Here is a 17,188-nt window from a genome sequence, read left to right as displayed (position 1 = left end):
AAACAGAAGAAATTCAACATTTCAACTTTTTTCCCCCAAAATACATAGTTAAAACTAACACCACCCAGGCAATATTTTAAAATAGATAATGTCAGTATTTACAGAAAAATTTATTTTACTTTCTACCACAGTCTCTCCCCCACTCACCCTCATCAGTAATATGGAAGTATGTATTTGTGTACAGGAATCTGTCTTCTATAAAATTTCCTCTGACCTGAAACCCCTTGAGTTGGAGTTAATTTTTTAAACTGCCAAGCGATGCCCCAAATTTTCTTGGCGTCCAAGCAGTGGGCACTTAGCATGTTTGCATCATGTGAATTATTGACAAGTTGGATTTGAAACAAATCTGTTTAGTGTTTGCATGAATTCATATTTGAAGCAAAAGATAACAGAATTTTAAAGCTTATAGGAATTTGGCTTCACTATGCCAGCTTCTCATTGACAGGAGAAAACACACTAGAATTGAAAGAATGAGTGACTCACCCAGGATTCAGTGGCAGGAAGGAGAAGCCAGACGCCATCCTCTCCTGATGGCTGGGACTGCTAATTTTATTAAGGTCTTCTGCAGTGGGAAGAAATTAAGTTCTGTTCTGTTTTGGGTTTTGGTGATGCTGGAATAGAACCCACCAGGGGCTGGAACATGGCTGGCAAGTACATTACCACTGAACTGCACCCACAGTCCAGAAACTGTGGGTTGAATACAATGTTCCCCAAATGTGCCTTTTAAGAGATTAAAATGATGTTCTTCTTGGTAGAGGGCAAGTGCTTTTCAAAGTTTTGTTGTTGCTTTTAAAAAATACATACACACTCTCTAGGATTTGGGGTACAGATCAACAGAGCACCTGACTAGCATGTGTGAGACCCCAAGTTCAACCCCAACACTGAGAAAAACAAAACTTTTTTTACTTTGTTTTTCCTAAGAGTCTGAGGAAATCTAAAATAATATAAAAACATACTAGTCAACCCTGTTGGTAACCTAAAATTATTTCAACAAGTAAATATTTTACAAATTTAAACATATTCCATTTGTTTGTCCCTCAATAATCAAATTACATTCTGCAAAAATGCATTTCACTGTGATAAAGTACAATACCTATCAGAACAGTTAACCATATAAGCCTCAACTAAACTTTACTAATTTTTTTTAAAATTTAATGAAATATAACATTCAAAGAAATGTGCTTTTTCTTGTAAAGATTTTCAAAATCTTCAACAGAAATATGCAAGATACATTTATCCTGCAGATAATCTACTCATAAAAGGTATTCTGTTTCTTCAAAAGCACACATCTTGTATAGTAAGCAGCTCATTTGTTTGAACAAAAATTAAATGTTTTTCAACCCCAAGTGTCTTTCCAGGTAGTGACAAGGGTTATTATCCCCTGTGGATAGTGGTTGAACTGAACCCCCTCCCCAGGCAGGCACAGTCATGTGACCTACTTCTCCAATGTAAGGTGACTCAAAGGAACAGCTTGCAGGCAGAGTACTAAGAACCAGCACCTAATTCCCCACACTCTTTCCTTCTCCTTTGTCACAGTACCTCGTGACGTCACAGGCCTCAACCTCATAGTAAGGATGGGCCTACAGATACACATAGGCATACAACAAGTGTAAGAAGTAAATCTTTGGTGTTTTATGGTAGTCCAATTTGGGAGGTTTTGTAGAATATTCTATAAAATGTTGTCATTATTGTAGAATATTCTAACTAATCCTAACCAATACATCAAGTTAGGTTTGACTAACCTTATAATGGGAAATATGCAGTTCTCATACTTTTTCCTGAAGAAAGTTAAAAAAAAAAAAAAAACAACTAATGCTACATGAAGATTGATTTGAATCTTTCACGTCAGAAACATCAAAATGATTCTTTAGAAAATGATCTTTTAGAAAACATCTACAGTGGTCATTCTTTTTAAAATTTTTGTATTTTAATTCATTATATATGATAGCAGAATGCATTACAATTTATATTACACATAATAGAGCACATTTTTTCATATCTCTGGTTGTACAAAAAGGAGAGTCACACCATTCGTGTCTTCGTACACGTACTTAGGGTAATGATGTCCACCTCATTCCACTGTCTTTCCTACCCCCATGCCTCTCCCTTCTCCTCCCTCCCCTTTGCCCTATCTAGAGTTCATCTAATCCTCCCATGCCCCACCCCCCAAACCACATTATGAATCAGCATCCTTAAATCAGAGAAAACATTTGGCATTTGTTTTTTTGGGACTGGCTAACTTCACTTAGCATTATATTCTCCAACTCCACCCATTTACCTGCAAATGCCATGATTTTATTCTCTTTTAATGCTGAATAATATTCCATTGTGTACATATACCACAATTTCTTTATCTATTCATCCACTGAAGGGCATCTAGGTTGGTTCCATAGTTTAGCTATTGTGAATTGTGTTGCTATAAACATTGATGTATCTGTGTCCCTGTAGTATGCAGCTTTTAAGTCCTTTGAACATAGACCAAGGAGTGGGATAGCTGGGTCAAATAGTGGTTCCATTTCCAGTTTTCCAAGGATTCTCCATATACAGTGATTATTCTTAATTTTAGATTGAAGGGTGACTTCAAATTTTTACTTTTTTTTTTTTTTTTTTGCTAATAACATTTGAAAAACTTAAGAGATTCCTATATATTCCATTTAGTATATTTAGGAGAATTTACAAAAAGAAACTGGATTTTTAAAAAGTTCAACCCAATATTCTTTATTGTGTTTAAGTTCCAGAGTTCAGGGGACACCACATCCATCACAGGCATCCCATCCATGGTGGATGGGATTGTCACTTGAGTCCCTTTCCTGTCTGCCCCACTGTGGTCTGGCCTTGTGTTTTGCTTTAGTCAGGGGAACACAGGCAGATATGAGATTAGGCTTAAATGTGCTTGCATGATTTGGCTTGGATTCCAGTTATCCCCCCTTATGTTATAAAAAACATCCTGCTCCACAGAGTGGCTGTGATCCTCACCTGAGTCCCATGAGGAGCTGTGCAGAGGAAACCAGACCCTGACCTGCAGATGGGAGCCCAGCCCAGTGAAGCCAAGTCCAAGACATCCCCACCCAGTGGAACCAAGACCACACCTCACCTGATCGTATGTACAGCCACAGACATTTTGAACTCACTTTACCAGGGCAAAATGTGAAAGCTGTACCGTTCCTTCAACATGTCCTCCTAAAGGCAGTGTCTTACTCTAGGTCCATCCCATCTCCAGGTGCCCTTTGTAGACAAACATAACCATGTTTGCCATGATATTTATCACACAGAAGGCCAGAGAACATTTCCATAGTTCTGACCTAGTATTCAGAACAGTATATCTGATGGCAATTTAAAACCTCTGTTTTAAGTATTATAATGTTATATTAATAAAAGGCAAGAATTGTTTTCCTTTTAATGATACAAGGATTACTTAGTTTTATTATGTTCATATGTACATATGTAAATCCACTCCGAATAACTTTTCAATTTTGAAGTGAACGAAGAACTCCTACAATTTGATATTTGGAATTAAATTTCCTAGGTGCTTAAAATTGTGATGAATAAAAATCATTATTTTCTTTAATCACAACAAATTAAACAGGAAAACTCATAGCCTGAATTTGGCACCCTGTTATGTAACTAGTTTGTTAAGCATGCCTGAAGGATAATTGTGAATAGAGATAATCTTGTGTTTTTTGTGTTTTTTGGATGCAACGTTCTAATTTAAGACTTTTTATAGCTACTAGGAAATAGTTTTTAACTCTCCCTCTCTTCCTTTCTTCTTACCACTACCAACAACTCAACAAATATTTCCTGACAACTACAAAGGGTGTCAGTGAATAAGACCAGGATTTCAGCTGGGCACAGTGGCACACACCTATAATCTCAGCGCCTTGGAAGTCTGAGGCAGGAGGATCACAAGTTCAAGGCTGGCCTTAGCAACTTATCGAGGTGTCTCAAAAAAAAAAGGGCTGAGGGTGTGGCTCAGTGGTTAAGCACCCCTGAATTCAATCCTTGATACAAAAAAAAAAAAAAAAAAAAAGACTAGGGCTTCACCCTGACAGCTTATATTTTGGGGTGAAGACACTGGAATCCAACAAGTGGACATGGAAAGAAACACTGTGATATGAGGGCAAGTACCTAAAAGGTCACTGAAGAGCCTCTCAGCTGATGTTGCCTCTTGTGCACAGCCACAACAGCCAGGCCAGAGAGCGTAAGGAGGTCTCGATTTCTGTTTACTGAGGATGGTGGATTTATCCTTTCACGAGAGTGATCAAACCACGGATTCTGTTAATTTTCACAGGATATAAGTGTAAACACAATTGAGACTTTTGAAAAATTTTTGTTGGTCAACAGTGATCTCAAGAATATATTTTATAAATTGTTCCTACAGGGGATGGCCACAATGTCAAATAGCTGCAGAATTTAAACAAACAAACAAACAAAAACATGGTCTAGAAGGCTTGTGGGATGGGCCACCATCACTTCTTCAGTGGTAACTCCCCACTGTCCTCCCTGGGCCCCGCACAAGGAGCACAAGGAGCCCCAGGTGCTGTCTAACCACCCGCGTCAGTGTGCTTGCCATTCCTCATCTGCGACCCGGATGGCTGCGCTGCGGCCCAGGCAGCTCTCTCCTCTCCAGTCCCAGCGCTCTGACATCAACAGCAGCCAGGCAAGTCTACGCACCGACCCGGGTTCCTAATGCCACCACCTGCTCCTCCTGTGTGACTCTCCTCTCGCTCCTCCCCACACACGGCACAGCAGCCACGGGGCAAAAGATGCCCCCTTTCCCCTCATGGCCATTTCTCCTTCCTTCTTCCAGGTAAGAATGCAGCGGAGGCCCTTCTCCTAGTTCTGCCTTTCTGCCCCTCAGCCCTTGACCTTCTGGTACCTGCTCTCAGCACTGAATGCTCAACCTTATTCTGACTTTAGGAAAGAAACCTCCCCAACCACTACGCCCACCTCCTTGACCTCTTAAAAGCGTCATTCATGCCACTGGTCCATGGATCTCAACTCACAATTTCATTTCTGTCCCCAAGATGTCACTGACGTTGCTCTCCAATATTTTTGCGAGGTCCAGTGGACACATTTTAGTCCAGATTGCTTTTTTTGTTTTTCAGCTGACCTCTCAATATTCACTGACCTTGACTTTGACCTCTTCATCTTCTTAAAAGAGTGTCTTCCTTTAAATCCTGAGACATGCGAGTTGAAGCGGTCCGTGCAACTGCTCCGTTGCAGTGCCTGCTGCCCATCCTGACATCCTCAGTGAGCCAAGGGTCTCTTCTTCCTGACACCTGCCCTCCTCTCTCCTTTCCTCACAGTCCAGCTCCTCTTCAACTGCCGCTTAACTACTAGAGATCAAATCTCTACCCAAACCCTCACCTGGGCCACAGAACCTGCTCTGCAATGAGCCAGCAGCAGCTCTAGACCCCGAAGTGACCTCCTACTCCCGACTCCCTGTGCACCCCACATCCCAGCAGGCGGCACTGTTGACAATCAGCTGATCAACTTCCCCACCTCCCCTTTCTCTCCCTCCGTCTTCACTGTGCCTGGTCAGGGCTGTGGTGAGACGGCTTGCATGTGCCTGAGACAGCGCAGGAAGCAGAGTCGCACCCCAGGTCTGAAGCCCTGCTCTGCCACTGGCTGTGTGACCTTGGGAAAAGCAGTTAACCCCTCTGCACTTCGGTTACCTCACTTAAAACGAATAATGATGGTATTTATATTTCCTAGGCTTGGTGCAAAGACTAAAGTGACCATATAATTATTATTAAATGACATACTGCGTGTGGGCCACTTATAGTGCCCAACACACAGGAAATGGTATATTAGGGTTATTACTGGTCAGTAAGTGCTGGTTTTGCCATCCTTTTGTAGCTCCAGCTGGTCCTACATCTTAAATCTCTCACATCGGGCCATTTTACTCCATCGCTAAAACACCCCAAGTAGAGGCTCACGTCTCCCCTTGCGCCGCTGCTCCTAAGGCCTCCTGAGGGGCTCCCTCAGTCTTACCCTCCAGCTGTGCTAAGGCTTCTGTGGCTCCCCACTGCCCCGGACTCAGTCCAGACCATGCGGCCTTGGTGACACAGGCCCAGGTCTCTGCCTGTTCCTGCCATCCAACCCTCCTCACCCTTCTCCCTGCCACCAGCTCCATGCCTCCAAGCTTCCCACGACCCCAGCACCCACCCCTCTCATTTCCTCCCACACGTCATGCACTTGGGGTTCCCTTTATCTTTTTAGTTTGCCCTCAAAACTCTGGCCCGGGCTCCAGCCCCTCCACTGCCATCTCCAGGTCTCAGCTTGCTGCTGTTTCCAGCCTATGGCCTCACTGACCTCCTCCACTGCAGGTTTGGGGCTCCCCTAATGTGCTCTCTGGGTCACCATTCTCTGTACAAACACAGCCTTTGTCACCCCCAACAGATGACAGTCTCTGAGGAGTTCAGACACAACTTCTCTCCCGATTACCACTGTTTCTCCAGGACCTGGGCCACAGGACACGTTCAATAAACAGCTATTAAATCACAGCACAACTAAAATGATAAATGCATAATGGCCATAATACATAAGAATTCATCTACTGGCCAGGTTGCTCCTCGAAGGCATTTTAACAGGTGGCTTCACTTCATTTATTTTATTTTAAAATATATTTTAAAGAGAGGCCAATAATATCACATCAAAATTAGTACAGTAACTTTGAAAAACCATTTTCTTATAGAAATTTTGCCTACACAGGCTACCAAACCACTATGTATGTTTAATAAAGGATTATAAAACTGAACTGAAATAAGTGAATATCTGGTATTTACATTAGACATTTTATTTCTAAGTAAAAACTTTCAGAGAGTGATGAAAAACCAGGGGATACTACTAAAAACCACTTGAAGTCTTAATTACAGTATTTGCCAACTCTCACAGGTCTTCAGCGTTTTTCATTTCTAAAGCAACTATGTTCTATAACTTATTTTTGTTCTCCACTGAACACCATAACAAGTTACTTAACTCTTGAGCACAACATGACGGAGCCAGTTAAGAGGGCACAGGTGCAGCCGGGCTCTCAATTAGACAAGCAATTTTCCAGATTACATGGGCAGGATCTTCACATTTTTATGAAAATTTAGTCCTGTGGTTCAAAAGTAGAGTATGACACCCACTGTAAAGGCTGTGAGTAAAAAGTAAACAGCTCAAGCTGTGCGAGCCTCCCCTTCGGGCCTGATGTTTCTACAGCCTTGTTTATCTGACCCCCTTCCACTGGATGTCAAGCTGGTTTGGAAGCATTTGCTGTGGAAGGATATTCTTCAGCCTGGGGTCAAAAGATGCCCAGGTATGGCAAGCCACTTTTGGACCTTCTTCCCTAAACCAGCAAGAGGGAGAATCACCCCTTCCTCTAAAGCAACCCAGTGAATTAGGACCAGGGGAGTTACTATGAATTCAGGGACCCTGAACAAAATGCTGGAGTGAGCTCACAGCCTTTGTAACTCTAACTCTTCTGTACAGTAATCTCTTTGGGTAGTTTATACACCTAAAGAAGGAAAAATTGGAGGCTTCAGAGGAATTATCCAAATCTGTTCTGGCTCAGCTTTCTTGCTCTGACCCATGTTTCAGTCCTTTCTTTGCTTTTTCCAATTTCTTAATTCAGATTAAATCAGTCTCTAAACAGAGTCCGCAGTGTGACAGCCAGCCCCACCTCCAGGTGCAGAGTGCTAGCCAAAGGAGCTCCAGAAACTGCATTGTGGGTCCTTAACACACGCACAGTAGGACCACTGCGCTCTATTCAGGGAGCCAGCTGCTCATCTGATTGCTTCCCTGATGGCCAAAGCACTGCATTAGTTTCTTGGCAGATAATTAGAACCCAATTATTTCAACAGTCACACATCCTCCAGACCCTTCCCTATACAATTCTGAAATTTAAAATAAAAAGGTAATATACATAAGATTCAAACTTCAAAAATATACTAAAGAGACATGGAGTATAATGTCAGTACCCTTCTCAGTTCTGGGAAGTAGACAGCCATCCAGCTCCCCACTCAAAGGAAACCAGTGACCAGTTTCTTATGGCTCCTGCCAAAGGTCTTCTCTGCACCTAAGAAGCATGAACACACATGTCCTGTCTTACACCAGTGAATGAACTTTTCTTCTGTCCCTTAATAAAGCAGTCCATAGGAAAGGCCCACAACCTTTTCAATGCTGCACAGAATCTCAGAATTAGGATGGATCATATTGAAGGAACTATCCCAGTGTGATAGCTTAGCATTTCAGTTGTTTCCAGGCTCCTGCTGTTACAAACAATACTTTCATGAACTTTCTTACCCAATTCCTACATGTGAACATAACCAAAAGTATAAATTAATTTTTTTCAAATTGCTTTCTGTGGAGGTTGTAACAATTAGTATTCCAACCCATAACGTACAAGATCTTATCTTTCTACAGCTTATGAAATCAGGGAATAATCAAATTTTTCATTTTTGCTAAAATAAATGTACATGGAAAATGGTATCTCATCATAATTTTACTTGAATTTCTCAGTGTGATTTAGGAACTTTTTCTCATACATGCAAAAGCCACATATATTTCCTTTGCTATAAAACATCTTTGAACATTTTTCATCTGGATTATTGTTCAATGTCATTTTCACATTGATTTGTAGAAGTTCTTTATATGTAAAGGACTTTCCCCATTTTTCCTATGGTTTGATGGCTTTACTATGATGATTTTATATTCTTTGAAGAACAACTTTACATTGTTTTATTTTTTAAGCATTGCCTTATTTTCCTAGCAATTTTTTCTCAAATGGAAAAATTATTTTATCAAGAAATTAAATTCTTACCAAAGTGAAAGAATTTAAAATGTTTATATATTATGTTTTTCTTTGTAAAAATTCATCCACAGAAAATATTTTTTAAAAAGCTTTTGGCTGCTTTCTTTAGTATACTTTTATAGAAGTAGTTTACATGATCAAAATGTAAAAGGAAAAAGTGCTGAGCATGATATATCATATAACTTCTAAACCTTACCTGAATTTCCCATTGCTTATCATGTACTGAGTCAATTTTAAAAAGAGGATTATAGTCCTTTATCATAAGCTCCTAGTGGTATAATAATATTCTTTTTTAAAGTTTTTTTTTCTTGTCAATGGAACTTTATTTTACTTATTTATATGTGGTGCTGAGAATTGAACCCAGTGCCTCACACATGCTAGGCAAGTGCTCTACCACTTAGCCACAATCCCAGCCCTATAGTATTCCTTTTTGAAAGCTACTACAGAACTGTTCTCTTCTGTCTTCCTACTGTGCACTTAAATTGTGGATAATTTTTTCAATAAAAAAAAATCTGCAGTAGACATAAAAGTAATAGTTAACTGAATTTATTTGTTTGTATCCTTCTCATATTCAAGAATAAGAAACTTGGGGCTGGGGATGTGTAGCTCAGTGGTAGAGCACTTGTCCTAGCATGTGTAAGGCACTGGGTTCGATTCTCAGCATCACATATATACAAGTAAATAAAAATAAAGGTATTGTGTACAACTAAAAAAATAAAAATTTAAATACACACACACACACACACACACAAACACACACATATTAAGAACCTATTCTAAAAACTGACAGTAGAGGCCAAAGGATAATATAATGTCCTAATTTTTCTATGAAAGGTATTTGAAAAGTAATTACTTAAAACAACTGAGACTCAACTATGAGTCTTATCATATTCTTATAAAAATTGTAGTAACTACATGATTTAGTATCACTATATATACAGGAGAACATAAAGAAAGCTTATTTTGTCTATGAGTTTGTTTCTTGGCATATTCTAAGGTCATTCAACTATTGTTTTTTTACAAACATGTTATACAAAAACGTTTAAACATCTACTTAAAATCAAATTTCCAAAGTGCTTTTTAAGTATCCAAAGAAAATGTGGCAGAATGTTTTCTTAATTAAGAAATCTAGAACAAAATACACAGTAGTAGAACAAAGAAGAAAGAATTAGTTATATCAGAGAGAGAACTTCAAACAATGCGTATGTAATTATTTCTTATTATGCATCCATATGTAATTATTATTTTTTATTCTTATGTTCATCACCATATCCTTTCTTTGAGGAGAAAAACACAGGGTGGTAATTTCAATAATATGAATACTACAAAACATTTCCCTCCCTCCACCACAGGCATCTAAAGATGAGATAATTTTGCATCACGTAAAAAGAACACTACTAAGAAAACAAAATGAAAGTACAAACTCAGACACAAAATCTTATCTATCTCAAACTTTATACTGCTCTCAAAAATCATACTTACTTGCATAAAATGCAAAAATCATTACTAAAAAATCACTATTTTGAATTTTATCAATTATTTTGAAAAATAAATCAACATCCACAAGAGGTAATTAGATTTTAAAAATACTAATAGCTGCTCCAATTCAGTATCTCTAATTGAAAGAGAAATAGCAATAGCGTGCATATTATTCCTTATATTGACAATGATTTATGCACAGTATGGCAGAGCTAAACTTCCAAACTCATCTGTACACTGGAGCCAGTTATATCTACTTACCAGGCTTATTACAAAGCCTAAATGAGATAATGCACGTGAAGCACTTACCTTTTGTTTGGGACAAGGGAAATAGTAAATGTAGACCAAAGTCATCAGTTGGTTCATCAGAATGCTTTTGAATAAGCAAAGATAACTATTGCAAATAATCACGCAGCTAGAAAGAGAAACCCTCGTTCCATTTTTTATGGCAAAGAGTAAAAGTAAGAAAGCACATACTTTCATAGTAAGAAACTAGTTACTATATACAGAAGATGTCTTTAATATTTCAACAAACTTTGTTCTCCCACCCTACTGCCTTCCAATGTTTTCCCGAATCTATTTCTAAGATGAGTGTGAAGTGACTTCTGCTCAGATAGGCAGCATGTTCACAGCTGTCACTCATCAATCCTGTCTCCCAGGTGGAACTCCACCTGCCCCAGGTGGCGGGTGCTTCCTTCTTCCCTTCTTGTGGATCTAGCTGGGTGAAAGCATCTCTATTAATATGTTTATCACTTCCATTTTAATTGCTTCCATGGCTGCCTTCCCTTTACCAGCAGAAGAAAAGACTGTTTATACAGGTATTTCCAAGACTCATTGCCTTTAATTCATCCTTTTTATTCAAAGAAATATTATATTTACATTAAGTAATTTTTCATTGCTTTCTTGGGATATAGTTTTAGAAATGGAATTAGCAGATGGAACAATGTGAATGTTTGTAAAGGTCTCTGATGAATTGTTACTAAGTTAGCTTGCAGAAAGGCTAAGCAAATATGAATACATAAATAGTTATATAGATATGAACATATGTGTATGTGTGCGTATATGTGTGTGTGTGTGCGTTTGTGTGTGTATGTGTTTGTGTGTGTGTGTGTGTATTCCCCTATTTTATATATATATTCTACTTTAAGGCACCTTTGGGTTGTGGACATCTAGCACAGCAACTATTATTTGGAAAAATTATCTGATATTATTTAGAAGGTAAACTATACTCACCATGGTCACAAGGATATAAATAAGTACTTTTAAAAATATGTAACACTAAATGCTCATGATAGATAAGCCAAGGTTCTGGACAACCCAGATAGCTAAGCTTCCAGGAAATGCCAGGTTGTTTTGCAAAGTGGCTGCACCATCTCATCTCCCTACCAAGAGTGTTCAAGCAAGGGCTCCAGTGCTTGACATCTTCTCCAGCACTTCCTATCACCTGGTTTTTATCAGACCATCCAGGCAGATATCAAGGGCTAGCTCATTGTGGTTTGAATTTGTATTTCTCTAATGCCTCATGATGCAGATCATCTTTTTATGTGCTTACAGGCCATTCTACATGTTCTTTGGAGAAATGTACAATGGGATCCTTAATCCTTTTATAAATTGAGTCATGCTTCTTTCCTGCCATGATGTTGTGTCTTACTCTGAGTACCTAGGAATGGAGCCAGCCTTCCATGGACTGTTCTTCTAGAAGTAGATCACTGCCTGTTAACTTTTTTTTTTTTTTTTTTTTTTTTTGGTTGTAGTTGGACACAATACCTTTATTTTATTTATTTTTATATGGTGCTGAGGATCGAACCCAGCATTCACACATGCTAGGCAAGCGTTCTACCGCTGAGCCACAACCCCAGCCCCTGCCCTTTAACTTTTAATACACATTTTATCAATATACAACTTACTTGAAATTGGGAGAATGAAAGAATTCTAATTTAAATTTCAGTAGTTTCACGCCTATCAAAAAGATTGATCTTCTGATAAAAGAAAAAAAATCCTATTTAGTAAAATAAACTAAAAAGTCTTTAAAACACTGAAAAAATATTTATTTTCATTGAGCATACTGTGTTACTTTTTCCCCCCACACTCTTTTAATTAATTAATTAATTTAAATTAGGTAAAAATGACAGCAGAATGCATTGTGATTCATTGTACACAACCTGTAGCGCAACTTTTCATTTCTCTGGCTATACACAATGTAGCATCACGCCATACGTGCACACGTATCTAGGATAATGATGTCCATCTCATTCCACCATCTTTCCTGCCCCCATGCTCCCCCCTTTGCCCAAAGTCCCCCCACCCCCCCATTATGGATCAGGATCCACTTATCAGAGAGAACTTTTAGCCTCTGGTTTTTGGGATTGGTTTACTTCACTTAGCATGATATTCTCCAACTCCATCTATTTACCTGCAAATGCCAGGACCATACTGTGTTACTTTTGATCATTTAGATTTTTCTTTAGTCATTAGCATAAAGATTAAAGTGGTATAACAAAATTTGATAATCTAAGAATTCTGGTTATTTTTTAGTAGTAGTTTATAAAGTTTTTACAAACTTTTTTCTTTGCTGGTTCACAAAGAATGTTCTGTATCTAGGATTATATGCAATTGCTTTCTAGTTTATTAGTACTTAACATGAAATGTCAGGCAAATTAATATTTATCCATTCATTTTCTTTGTTGAGCAGTACCAGGGACTGAACCCAATGACACTAGGTTCAAATTACAATGATTATTGATTGTTGTGAATTTAGTCCTCATCATCTTTAAGACAATAAATGCATTAATCTTTTCATTTCTCATGCCGTTTTGACCAGTTTTGCTTTATACTGCACAACAGAGACATGGGAAAACCTCGTAGTGATCCAGAAGGTAATCATGAAAATGATTATAAATAAAAATCAGTTCATTTGTAATTGTTGCATGTTTATCATCCTGAAAACTAATATTTGCCCTCTCAGTTCAGCCAGTTTATCCTTTTCATGAATTCTGCTGTTCTCAGAGTGAAGACCTAAGGCACAACATCGCTTCTACTTCTTCTTTCCATCTGGACTTCAATCATGCATTCTTCATTTCTCAGAAGTTTCACTTTTACCACTGCCTAATATTTTGTTATAAATACTAGTCTGAATTGCTTTGTGTATTTTTTAATTGTGGAAAAGACACACAGAATTTGCCATCTTAATCACTTGTGAGTATACAGATGGACGATGTTAAATACACTCACATCTTTGTTCCTCCACCCCCATCTATCTCCAGAATGCTGACCTCAGGAACCTGAAATTCTGTACCGTTGAAACAATAATTCCTCCTTCACCCTTCTCCCAAAACTTGGCAACCACCACTCTATTTTCTGACTCTATAAAATCTGACTATTCCAGGTGCCTCCTTGTGTAGGTGAAGCCATGTAGTATTTTTCCTTTTAGAACTGGCTTGTTTCACTTGGCATAACGTCCGCAGGATTCATTTGTGACATAGCATACATTGGAATCTACTTCCTTATTAAAGATGAATAACATTCCTGTGTGTGTGTGTGTGTGTGTGTGTGTACATGTATACACACACACACCACATTTTGCTAATCCATTCATCCATCAATGGACTCTCAGGTTTTGCTACCTTTTGGTTATTGTGACCAATGCTGCTGTGAACATGGATGTGCTCCTATCTTTTGGAGGCCTTGCATTCAAATTTCTTACTTATGTATCCAAAAACGAGACTACTAGATCATACAGTAACCTTACTTTAAATTTCTGGAGAAATGTCACACTGTTCCACAGTGGCTGTGACATTCCTACCCGCAGTGCACAAGGGTTCCATTTTCTCCATACCTTGTCAATAGTTGTTCTTTTCTGTTTTCTTATAGCCTAATGGGGAGAGGTGGTATTTTACTGTGGGTTTGATTAACAATTTCCTTACGAGAAGTGATACTGAGCAACTCCTCATGTGCTTGTTGGACATCTGTAGATCTTCTTTGGAAAGCATCTGTCCAAGTCCTTTGCCTACTGAATTGCTATTGAATTGTAGGAGTTCTTTATATATCTGGATAATAACTCCATATTAGATATATCTGACTTGCAAATAGTTTCTCCCATTCTGTGGGTTGCCTTTTTTCACTCTGCTGAATGTGTCCTCTGATGCATGGTAGTATTTAATTTTGATGTAGTCCAATATATTTTTTCTTTTGTGGCCTATGACCTTGGTGACACATGCAAGAAATCATTGCTAAATCCAATGCCATGAAGCTCTTCTCTTTATTTTCTTTGAAGTTTTGTTGTTTGCATACTTAATGTTCAGGTCTTTGATCCCATTTTGAGTTAATTTCATATATAAAGTAGGATCAAGGCCCCAAATTCATTCTTTTACATGTGAATATCCAGTTTCGGCCACACCATACATTGAAATGGCTTTCTTTCCCTTTCTAATGCTCTTGGCATTTTCTCAAAAACCATTTGATCACACACCTGAGGGTTTACTTCTGGCTCTCTATTCTAGCCCATTGTTCTATATATCTCTCTTTATGCAACATCATCCTGTTTTGCTGAACCTAACTGTGTAATAAGTTTTAAGATGAGCGGGTGTGAGGCCTTCAATTTTGTTCTTCCGTCAAGATTATTTTCAGTGTTTGGGATCCCTTGAGATTTCATAGGAGTTTTGGATAAACTGTCTATTTCTGTTAGGAATGTAATTGGAATTTTGATAGGGATTGCATTGAATCTGTAGGCTCTGATAAACAGCACTGACATCTTAACCACATTAAGTCATTTAATCTCTGACATAAGACTTCTTTCCATTTATTTGTGTCTTTAAATTCTCTGAACAACATTCATAGTTTTCAGTGTATAAGTCTTTTGCCTCCTTGGTTAACTATGTTCCTTCCTAACTTTTGTGTGGGGGAAGGGAGCTGGAACCAGGGATTGAACCCAGGGCTTTACACATGCTCCGAAGGTGCACAACCACTGAGCTACACCCCAGCCCCTTATTCCTAACTGCTTTTTTTCTTTTCGAAGTTATTGAAAATGGAACTATATTTGCTTTGTGTACTTTAACAACATGCATAAATGGGTTCATTTAGTAGTATGTATATCTTTGCATCATTCTTTTTACTGCTATTGTGATCTGTACCTATGTGACGGCATGCACAAGGACACACAGCACCTTCAGGGAAGCTGCCACGAGGAGGAGAGCAGAATGGAATGACACAAAGAGAAATTTGCTGTATTTGTACATATTTTTCTTTTTAAATTGAAGATACATATAGAAGATCTGTACATTCATTGTAATTTCCTCATATGAAATATAATTTATAATACCTAAAATTTTTTTAAAAAGGACTCTGAAAATGTGTGGTACCTGAGCTTTACCAAGAGCTAAGTAAATAAGACTTTGCTTATATAATTTCTGGAATCATTAACTTGGATCTACACTTTCACATTTTGGCTCATTTTTTCTTGATGTGACAGGAAGTCAACAATCACAAGTCAACAATCACAGTTCTCCGTTCTGTTACCTAAAAGAAAATAATCACTCTGCAGAAATCTTCATACAACATGCCTTCACTTACCCTGCACTGTTCAACCTGCCTCCTTTCTCAATGCTGAGGTCAAATGAAAGCAGCTCAACTCAAATATGCCCAGGACACAGGTCCCCAGCAGGAGCACAGGCTTTTCCCCGGGCTACAGATGCTTCTGAAGACCATGAGTACGGGAAACAGGTAACTTTTAACTATTTTTCCTTTTTAATTGGGAAATCGTTTTTTATATTATCTATCAATGTGGATATTTTTCAGGGAAAGTTTTAATGCACTAATTTCAGTGTGTTTTTCTCATGAGCTAAAAAGTGAAGCAGGAGGTAATTCTAAAATACAAATTCAAAAGACAGCACTTGGGCAATCAGATCAAGGGTTTCTAGTTTTCCAACATAGAATCTGAAGCAAGCACAAAGAACTAACAGCTCTAAGACATCACGGGGCATCCTTCTGGTTAAGGCAGGGTGCTGCTAGGAAAAAACACTGAACTGCACTATTGGATTGCTTCAGTGGTGACTCAATATAAAACATAAAACTGGGCTGAAGTTCACATTTTTATAAAGTCAACCTCCCCCGGGAAGACACTGCACTCTAAGAGTAATACTCTTTAATTCTCAACTCATATAATCTGCTACTCAATCTGACATTTTTTTAAAAAAAAATAATCATATAGATAAGAGGAATGTAAAGAATGACAAAAATTTATCACCAAAGTTATTGTTAAATAATTATTTAATCATTACACCTTTCATGTTTAAGTGAGCTGAGTGAATTATCTTTTAGTGAGCAAAGCTTTAGCATTTTGGAATACAGATCCAGGAGACTTAATTTATGAATTATCTCCTTTTTTGTGGATATGATTCCCACACAAAAATGTTGGCCTCTCAGGGCCACAGCCCAGCACTCATCTGGCACACAGTAGGCCTGCAATAAGTGCTTGTGGAACAATGAATTCTCCTGAATCCCCAGCTTGTCACATTTTCTCACTGAGACCAAAAAACCACCATGCCCCTCAAGCCTCATCAGGTTTTAAGTGAAATATTATCATTTTAAGTTTCACATCCTGTTCCTTCTTCTGATTAAAAAGTCGTTTGTTTCTCCAAAACAAAATGACTTCTCAATGCCACTTGGGAGTGCAAAGAGAAATGAGTATTTGTCACACTAACTGCACAGCAGCTTTCTTGAGCTCAGGTTGAAAATATAAAATCATAAAAGTTCAAACGGCAACTCTTCAGGTATTTATCTGGCAATTCCCAGTTACAGATTTAAAATATATCATTCAGCACAAACATTGAAATTGTAATGAACTTTGTTCGCTACAGACCAGAACTCAAACTAGTGCCAATTCTATCAGGGACACCATCCAAGTTTTTCAGAACA

At 38.3% G+C, this 17,188-nt stretch overlaps 1 protein-coding gene across 2 annotated transcripts in view; it reads right to left on the bottom strand.

Annotated features, from left to right (window-relative positions):
* Positions 1-17,188, bottom strand: part of Pcca (propionyl-CoA carboxylase subunit alpha) — a 360,840-nt gene that overhangs the window by 102,427 nt on the left and 241,225 nt on the right. The gene's annotated exons all lie outside the window — the stretch shown is intronic.

Source organism: Callospermophilus lateralis, chromosome 12 (genome assembly GCF_048772815.1).
Source record: "Callospermophilus lateralis isolate mCalLat2 chromosome 12, mCalLat2.hap1, whole genome shotgun sequence".
NCBI lineage: Eukaryota > Metazoa > Chordata > Mammalia > Rodentia > Sciuridae > Callospermophilus > Callospermophilus lateralis.
This window is presented reverse-complemented; position numbering and strand designations above follow the sequence as displayed.